Source organism: Mastomys coucha, unplaced genomic scaffold (assembly GCF_008632895.1).
Source record: "Mastomys coucha isolate ucsf_1 unplaced genomic scaffold, UCSF_Mcou_1 pScaffold1, whole genome shotgun sequence".
Lineage (NCBI taxonomy): Eukaryota > Metazoa > Chordata > Mammalia > Rodentia > Muridae > Mastomys > Mastomys coucha.
This window is the reverse complement of record NW_022196891.1, coordinates 62,878,972-62,888,755: the sequence shown is the minus strand read 5'-3', so window position 1 is coordinate 62,888,755 and position 9,784 is coordinate 62,878,972. Positions and strand designations below refer to the sequence as shown.

The following is a 9,784-nucleotide window of genomic DNA, read 5'->3' as shown; positions in this document are numbered from 1 at the left end:
AAAAAAAAAAAAAAAAAAAAAAAAAAAAGCAAGCAAGTAAACCCAACTTTAACAAAAACTGCTAAGAAAACAAGACAGGAAAACAAGTATCCACTCTTCCAAGTACACTCAGTTAGCCAGTCCTGACAATGTTCATTTATACATCTAAGGGCTGACAGATCAGGAGTCTCCAATAATAACAGAGAATAAGAAATGGGCTAGAAAATTAGAGATGAGCACATTTTAAATTCTTCTCTTTAAAGTTACATTTATGTATGCGAAGGGCTGGTGTGAATGCATGCATGATCAATATGGCAAATGTGTGGAGGTCAGAGGGCAGTTCTGGGGGGTCAGTTTCCTAGTCTAGCTATGTTGGTTCCAGGGATGGAACGCAGTCACCAGGTTTGGTGACAAGAGTCTCTAACTACTAAGCCATCTCACCAGTCTGCTAAATCCCCCTTTTTTCTCTTAAAGTATTTATTTTATGATGGTTATGAGTGTTTTGCCTGCACTTATATGTACAACACACATGCCTGGTGCCCAAGGAGATCAGAACAGGATATTAGATCCCCTGGTATTAGAGTTACAGACAGTTAGGAGTTGCCATGTGGGTGCTGAGAATCAAACCCCTGTTCTCCTCAAGAGCAGCAGGTGCTCTTAAACTGCCAAGCCATCTCTCTGGCCCCTGAGGGCTTTAGACAAATTTGTTTGATGGTCTCATGTAGGTAGGTCTCATGTCCCTTGGGACAGAGGTGAGTTGTCAGGTGGGTGCTGGGAATCAAACCCAGGACCTCTGCGAGGGTAACAGGTGCTCCTAACCTCTAAGCTAACTCTCCGGGCCCACCCTGTGCACAAAGATGATTTAAAGAGGAAGGTATGGATTAGTGTGGACCTCTACGCATGCTGAGACAGGCCATTTCCCTTTTCGACGATATTAAGTAGGGAACAGCTGTACCATGGCAGTTATGTGGAGAAATGATGTCCATAAGCAAAGTGTTGCTAGGCGTGGTGACACATATCATGATCCCAGCACTTGGGAGGTGAAGACACGAGAACGTTTAAAGCCTGCCTGGGCTACACATGCGTAAACAGGCAAGCCGGAATACTGCATCAGCCTGGACGCTTACTTTGTTTGTTTGTTTGAACCAATGAGCTTTATTAGAGTTACCCACGGGACTATGGGGAAAGAGTTGTTTACCAGAGCACAAGGGGACTCAAAGGCAGTTGTTAATATGAAACTTGAGTCTGGCATGTGGTACAGCTTAGGGATACTGCACACCCGGAGCACAGTACATAATTGTCATCATATCTACAGGCTAAAGGGCGTACAATGTGGGTGACTCAGTTTGCCCAATTCTTCTTTTAAGAGGTACGATTTGTCCCTGTTTCTCCACTTGACTTAAGTATACGGAATCCTGTCAGTTCCAGGGATTTCTTGAAGCAGTTTTGAGGCGTGTTATTTCCAGCCTTTTCAGCTTCCCTTCCGAATGGATCAGCTCAGTCTCCTGCACGCTGTTACACGGTAACACATCCTTTTGGCTCCTCTGTTTTCAGTATCAAGCAGTTGAGGGTGAGCGGGGTAGTGGGTTGGCCTGATGCTGCGTGTATTTTAATGCTCATATTGAGTCCCCAAGACCTGGTTGTCTCAGAGACGAGAGAAATCTATCTATACGTAGACCCAAGTGACACTGTGACTTTGCCACCATGTTAGTCTGATTGGTAAATGAAGGTGCTGACAGCCAATAGCTGGGCAAAAGAGACATGGGTAGGGTTTAGGATTCCCAGGCTTGGGGCCAGAGAAGACCTAGGAGGGGAGAAGAAGGTGAATGAAGGAGAAGCTGTCGTGGGTTAGGTGAGTTCATGATAACATGGCCCTGAGGGCTGGCCAACTGGAGTTGAAAGCAGCCCAGATGAAACATAGTAAGTAATAATGTGGGGTTATCGATAGGAAAGTAGATTCTAATAGCATAGAGGGTAGATAGCTGCTCAGTTCTTGTGCTGTTTAAGGCTTATTGTAAATATAAAGGTTGTGTGTGTCTTTTTTCCAGTAACTAAATGGCCAAAAGTAGAGCAGAAACCCTGTATTAGAATTAAAAGTTTCTACAACAAACAAGTAAACAGTTTTGATGAATATTTTCCTACCTTGACACATTTTCAGTTTTCCTCAGCATAAGTGCTTAGTATTTTTCTAAGATTTGAACATTACTCAAACACTCTCACAAGTTTCTCATGTGCCTAATAATTCTCTAGTGTGGAGCCTCAAGTATTACAAAAAACCCTGACGTTTGGATAAAGCACATGCCACATTATTTCCTGTAAAACTTGCCTTCCCACTATGAATTTCCAAAAAGCATTCTTAGAACTGAGATGCAGGTACAAATTGTCCTCATACATGACATTTTTAAGGACCCCCCCGTCATATGTACTCTGATAAATTCTAAGAGATGAGCCAACACTCAAAGATTTCTGAATTCACTGCATTTACAAGGTTGCTCTTGCATATGTATTCTCTGATGAGTTCTAAGACAGTCATTCTTGGTAAAGGGTTTGTATCATTCACTTCACTTGTAATGTTTCTCTCCTGTACAAGTTCTCTAAGATAGCCTTTCTGGATAAAACATTTGTCACATTCACTACATTGTCAGCTTTCTCTCTTTTGTGAGTTTTCTGATATTTTTCTAAGATGGCTTTTAAAGGGAAAGTGTTTGTCACATTCACTATATTTGTAAGGTTTCTCTTCTGTGTGAATTCTCTGATGAGTTCTATGACTGCCATTACAGGTAAAGGACTTTTCACATTTATTATATTTGTAAGGTTTATCCCTTGTGGGAACTCTCTGATGTATTTTAAGACCTGAGGATGTGAAAATGGATTTGCCACGTTTGTTACACTTGTAAGGTTTCTCTCCTGTACAGGTTCTTTAATGGCTCACAAGTTGAAGGAAGTGTATAGAATGACCTAAGACCTTGATTCCATTCATAAGGTTTCTCTTATGATGTTTTCTAAGACCTGAATAAGATTTGTTGCAATCACTATACTACAGGGTAGATCCTGTAATGTCTTTCAAAGTCTGATGTATTATAAAAGAACTTAAAACATTCTATACATTCATAGGGATAGTCTCCATAATGAATTTTGTAATGTACTTTGAGCTGTGACAAATGCAAAAAGGATTTTTTTTTTCTGAGATGGAGTTTCTCTGTGTAGCCTTGGCTCTCCTGGAACTCACTCTGTAAACCAGGCTGGCCTCGAACTCAGAAATCTACCTGCCTCTGCCTCCCAAGCGCTGAGATTAAAGGCGTGCGTCACCACCGCCCAGCACAAAAAGGATTTCTCATGTTTTGTACATTTATAGGATTTCTCTCTAGTATAGACTCTGATATATACTGAGGCTTGAGTACATCTTGAAGCATTTTGCACATTTCCTGCATTTGTGTGGTTTCTTTCCACTATTAGTTTTAGCATGAGTTTATATGGAGTAGAAACTTAAGGGTTCTTTGGAAAGTTGGTTGGATGGTGTTTGCTTAAGTAGACACAGGGGAAGGCTAAGGCAGACTTGTGAAGAACTGTTTAGCTGAAGCAGATACAGGAGAAAAGATATCCTGCTAAAGCAAGCATGTGAAAAGACACACGATGAAGGATTCTTCTCTAACAATACATGTATTGGTGCATCTTACATTGTGTAATTAATTGAGTTGCATTTGTCAGGTCTCCAGAGAGAGAAACACACCAAAAAATTTCTGATGATATGCTGCAGTTTCTTGCCACGTCCAAAGACTCAGGCTGATTGGCAGAATGATGCCACCTGAAACTGATAGACATGCTGAGGCAAAACCTGTGGAGGACATGTGACATTTGGAGGGTATGAATAGCACTTGACGGTCAGTTGACAGAGGCTGAGCTAGGCTTGCTTATAGAGCTAGCTGTGCAACACCTGTGGATCTTGAGTCTTCTCTGATCTTTGTTTCGCTGAGGGAGGCGCAACCAAGAACTTCTCCTGGCATCCCTACAGGTCCCTCCTGGTGACTTGTGCCGAGGCTGAGACCTGGCTGTCTCTGTTAGGTAGTGCCACCACTGCTGGTTCATGTTTGCTATCCCAACTCTATCGAACCGGACTGCTTGTGTATCCGGTTGTGTATTGTATGAAATGTTTATGAGAGGATCGAGCTGCTACTGCTAACCTGTGAACTGAACTGCCGATTTCCAGACAACACAAGAAGGTAGTTGCTCCAAGGAACCTTTCTAAGCAGGTCCACCTACTCAGTATCTTTCTTTTCCATTTTCTCTAGTGGATGGTGGGCTAAAGGGGACATTAAGCTTTTAAGAACCATTATTTAAAATAAGGCTTGAAAAAATTAAAAAATATTTAAAATATTTATGTTCAGGGCCAGAAACCTTCTCATACTCTGTATTGTGTTCTTTCTTTCCTGTGTGGATTTTTGATTTTGACTAATGATGGAACACACATTCCAACAGTTTATGCAGCTTTTAAATTTGCAGGATTCGTCTCAAGTCTTCTGAGTTTTATGTCTGTTTAGGTTTGATACTTCAACAGAGGCATCTCTGAGGTTAGTTTTTAAGGCGCACCTTGGGAGGACTCATAAATCATTTTGACAAGCTCATTACATTTATTAAGACTTCACTTGGCTCTTCGCATACTCATGGACTATATGCTTTGTGCCTTGATCCAAGACTTTCTCATCTATATGACCTATGCGATGATGCTTCACAAAGAATAGATTGTTGTAATTCTCCAACATCACATCCATGTACAATGCCCTGTGAGCACAGTTGAGGCTTTCCAATTCCTCCACTGGGAAGTCCAGAGCCACTCCCCTGAATGTTAACAGACCCTTGGGGAGCATTTTCCAGAGAAGCATTCACTCTTCTTGTTGCTCTTCTCCAGGTTTCTGTCTCAGGAGCAAAGACTGGAGTTCTGGCTCCTTCACTACCATCTCCTCTGTCTTTACCATCCAGGGCTCTTCATTCTGATTCAGAAGGTGAGCAGATCTGCCTCAGCAGTGGGACTCCTGAGACACTTGCTGCTGTCTCCTTCCTCTTCCCCTTCCCCTTCCAGGGCTCTTTGTATCTTTTTCATAAATGACCAAGTCTGGTTTATTGGTGAGACCTGGAAGGTGTGCTTTGGGGTCCTACGCTCAAGCTCCTCCCAGTGTGGAATGAGACCCTCCTCCTGGGTGACTGTGGAACACAGGGTCTTCTCCTGGCTGCCTTTGGATCAACATGTAGAACTCTCAGCTCCTCCAGCACCATCAGCACTGCCTGACGGCTGCCATGCTTCCCGCCATGACAATAATGAACTGAACCTCTGAAACTGTAAGCCAGGCCCAATTAAATGTTTGCCTTTCTAAGAGTTGCCTTGGTCATGGTGTTTCTTCATGGCAATGAAACACAAACCAAGACCGTTGTCATGTGTGATACTGTGTGAGCAGTGGTTTCAGCAAAAGATGAGTAAAAGGGGTCCAGTGCAGGCTGGAGGGGTGACTCAGCTGGTACGTGTGCCGCCTGTTCTTCTGGAGGGTCCAAGCTTATTTGTCTGCAGCTAGGTTGGGTGGATCATCATCACATGTAAATACAACCCCAAGGGATTCAACACCCTATCTTGGTTCCTAAGGGTACCCATATACATTGTCAGAGGACAACTTGTGGAAGTCACTTCTCTCCTTCCACCATGTGGACTCCAGGATCAAACCCAACTGTCCTACTTTGTAGAGCTTAACTGGACAACTTCTGACATCTACACATGTAGCTTGGGAAACACACACACACACACACACACACACACACAGAGAGAGAGAGAGAGAGAGAGAGAGAGAGAGAAAGAGAGGTTCAAACAAATAAATGTAGAATGAAACATTTAATTGGAACATAAATGCAAAAAATTTAAGACAGGTCATAAGAATACAGTTTGTATAAGTAAGCAAATCCACTCAAGTAGAGAAAGAGGACATGACAAACTCCCCTGTGGGGAGGGCACATTCCTGAGTGATGGATGTGTGGTCTGCTGAGAAAGCTGCACAAGTCTGACTGAGAGCTGTCTGCAGTCATCAATGATGATCTTCCTGTCGATCTTGGATCCAAAGCTCTCCATGGCTTCCATGATGTGCACCTTCCAAAGGCTGCATGCTTGACACCCAACCATGCCATCTTGGCGGTGAGATGAAAAACTGCAAACTATTTGGTCCAACATTTGGCATAAAGAAGATCCCAAGGCTCTCTACTTCAGGATGAAATTCCTCAAATTTCTCCCCAGTTGCCACCAGTGCCATCAAGGTTTGTAAGGTGACCACCCTGGCACATGCATTCTGGAATAATTCTGTGAAAATCAGAGCCTTTTTAGCCATCTCCTTTCTATCTGATGTTCAGGGTATAACAGTTTTCCCCTGTCTTTGGACCATTACAGAGCCCTGCCGTGGCTCTGTAATGTGGCCAAAGGGCTTGCCATCATGGTGTTACATATAGTGCGGTTGACCATGGATGCCAGCAAGTGGCTACAGGGCAAGAACATCTCCAAATCTTGGAGTTTTAAAACAGACTTATTTCTTCTTTTCTTCTTCTTCTTCTTCTTCTTCTTCTTCTTCTTCTTCTTCTTCTTCTTCTTATTATTATTATTATTATTATTATTATTATTATTATTATTATTATTATTGTGTATGTACACTCACACACTCAAATATATGTAGGTACAGTGTCTGTGAAGGCCTGAAATCTCAGGTCCTCTGTAAGAACAAGAGCTCTTCACCACTGAGCCATCTTTTTAGCCCCTCTGAACATTTTTTCTGGGGGAGGGGTGGTCATACTTAATGCAGCTGGCCTCAAACTTAGGTTGCCCAGGCTGGCCTTAAATTGTGTGTGTGTGTGTGTGTGTGTGTGCGCGCGCGCGCACGTGTGTGTGTGCATGAATGTGTGTGTGTGTTTGTGTGCATGAATGTTTGCATATGTGAGTGCAGGGTATGTATAGGCACACATGCATGTGAACATATGTGCATCTATGGTTTCATGCATGTGTGTTTAGAACCTAAGGCTGGTGTTAGGAGTTCCCTAAATTATAAGAAATGAGCACCTTATTCATCGATGTAGGGTCTCTCAATTCTACCCAGGATATTGGGGTTACAGAGGTCCTTGTACTCACAGAGGGGTACTAAGAGAACCAGAAATGTTAATCATGCAGGGTGGCTTCTCAATGAAGCATTAAAAATCAAATACCTGCACTCCGTGCAGAAATCTGAGTGGAGTTTGTTAACGACTTGGTGACTTTTTGCTATCTGTGGAGGCAGACTTCACCCAAATTCCCTAGAATGACTACCCTAGACTCTTCCCTCCCTACACCACTACTTATCCTTTGGGGAGATGTCACATATACTTTATGGCCTTCTGACCTTTATATGTCAGAGATCACACTAGATTCCAGGCCGTTTGCTATAGAACCTGCCCTCATGCTCGCACATATGTTGTAAAAGAGTTTCTAGGAAGTCCCACCTAAGCTTTACTCTGCACCCAGAATTAGACTGATGGTTGATCCTTTTGCTTAAGTTTCAATGCTGCATAGGAAGTGCATTATTTTTTTGCTTTTCTAGAAGGGAGGCAAATACAACATAAAGATGAAAAGCCCGTCTAGACCACAGCCCTCAGCCTTCCTGATGCTGTGACCCTTTAATACAGTTCCTCATGTTTCAGAGACCACCAACCACAAAATTATTTTGTTGCCACTTCACAACTGTAATTTTGATACTGTTATGAATCATAACATTAGTACCTGTGTTTTCCAATGGTTTTTGGGGGTTTCAATCCACAGGTTGAGAACAGCTAATGCCTGTAAGAAGGCACTTAATATTCCCCCCACCTCTCTTAATTTTTTATTTATTTTTTGAGACAAAGTCTTTCTATGTAGTTCTGGAACTCACTATGGAGATCATGCTGGCCTTGAACTCAGACAGCCTCCTGCCTCTGTGCTTGGGATTAACAGTGTGAACTACCACTCCTATCCACTTAATACTCTCTTAAAATATATTATAAGTCTTTCATGCAAGGCACTATTACTTCATACAATCTATTTTTTAACATCTTTTAAAAATTTAAATTTATGCATACCTCTGTGTGTGTGTGTGTCTGTTTTTGTGCAACCTGTGTTGCATGGAGGCCAGAGAAGTGTGTCAGATCCTCTGGAGCTGGTGATGCAGGCAGCTGTGAGCTGGAAACTGAACTGTGGTCATCTAGAAGAGTAGCAAGCATTCTTCACCATTGAGCCATCTCTCCAGCCCCATTTAATGTACTTTGACCACATTCAACCCACATTCCTCTCCTGTACTTAGTATCCTTTAGTTTACTAGAAACATAACCCAGGGGGCTGGGGAGATGGCATAAACATAGGGACCTGAGTTCAGATCCCTAAAAACCACATCAAAGTGGCACAAGCCTGTTACCCCAGCACTGGGGATGTGGAGATTCTTCAAACTTACTGGCTAGTTGGTCATCTTCAAGTTAGCTGCCCAACAACTAAGATTGAGAGTGATCAAGAAAAGATAGATGCTGTCAACCTCTAGTGTCCTCTATACAACATGAGCACACCTATGCCACACATGAGCACAATAAGATTGTTGTTCTAAATACTGTGACCTGGGGACTTAACACAGTTTTGTTGTGATTACTAAGGAAGGAAAGCAGCTATATTTTGAGACTAGAAAGATGGAAATTGGAGTAAAAGCAGAATTATTGTGTATTTAAGATAGGCACAAGGGACTCGCACAGCCCAGGCCAGCCTCAGACTTCATCTGGAGTTGAGGCTCACCTTCATCTCCTGATCTTCCTGCTTCCACTTCCCAAATGCTAGGGAGTACAGAGTGTACCAACACACACAGGAAAAATTATTTGTTCATGAGTTTAAATGGTAAGGATATCTAAAGTAAATAGTTGCAAGTTTTTCTTATGAATCTTAAGAATAGAAACTTTCCATCTTAGAAGAATCTGCTGTAAGTTCTGCAACATTAATAAATGATAGTGGCAGAGATATTTACTCTCCATAGACAGGCCCACACTGTAGTTACAATTTAAGAAATCCACTGATTGTTTTGGAACTCACTGTGTAGACTTTGAACTCACAGAGGTCTACCTGACCCTTCCTCTCAAATGCTGAGATAGAAGACATGTGCCACCATACATGGCTCCCTCAGACATTTTAGATGAAGCATTTCATATAAACCTAACACACTGGGGATGTTAAAACCTATAGAAAAGTTGTTTAATCCTATCATTTGGAGGGCATGTGGATGGCACCCTGCCAATTCTATCAGTCAAGTGGAATGTGTGAGCCTGTGAAAATACAACTAGGAATGAGGATTCCCACCTACCCTTCCCCCCAAAAAAGAATAAATGAGAATATAAAGATAACACCAAGCACACTTTCTGCCTAAATCCAAGTGTTTTGGGAAATGTCAATGTTTTGGGAAAACTTAGTGGTAACAAGATATGAAGATTATGGATAAATTAGAACCAATCACAACCATTTTCATAATCATCTCTTGTAGAGTTTCCTACTAGTTTTGAAGTTATCCTCAAACTTTTCATCAATAATGTAGTCTTCTTTAAGAAGAGGACAACGGGGGCAGGGAAGATTGAAAAGGAATGGTATCACAAAATCTTGCTTGATCACTCTGTCCATTTCTCTTCTGCATTCTTAATGGTTTTTAGTGTCTATTCACTTATGTGGCTTATTTCCTGTCAGTCTCTTCTTGTCCTGTTTACATTGTCTCCCTCTAAACTGTAAATTCCCTCTTTAGAGATCACATTA

At 42.1% G+C, this 9,784-nt stretch overlaps 1 protein-coding gene across 5 annotated transcripts in view; it reads right to left on the bottom strand.

Moving 5' to 3' along the window:
- Adcy10 (adenylate cyclase 10) overlaps nucleotides 1-9,784 on the bottom strand; it is an 82,902-nt gene that overhangs the window by 72,611 nt on the left and 507 nt on the right. For 3 of the 5 annotated variants that reach the window (XM_031388028.1, XM_031388003.1, XM_031388014.1), the window contains exon 2: nucleotides 8,089-8,210. The exons of the other annotated variants lie outside the window; for them this stretch is intronic. The gene's annotated coding sequence lies outside the window, so the exon portion shown is untranslated. The remainder of the gene's footprint in view (nucleotides 1-8,088; nucleotides 8,211-9,784) is intronic. 5 annotated transcript variants of the gene reach the window in all.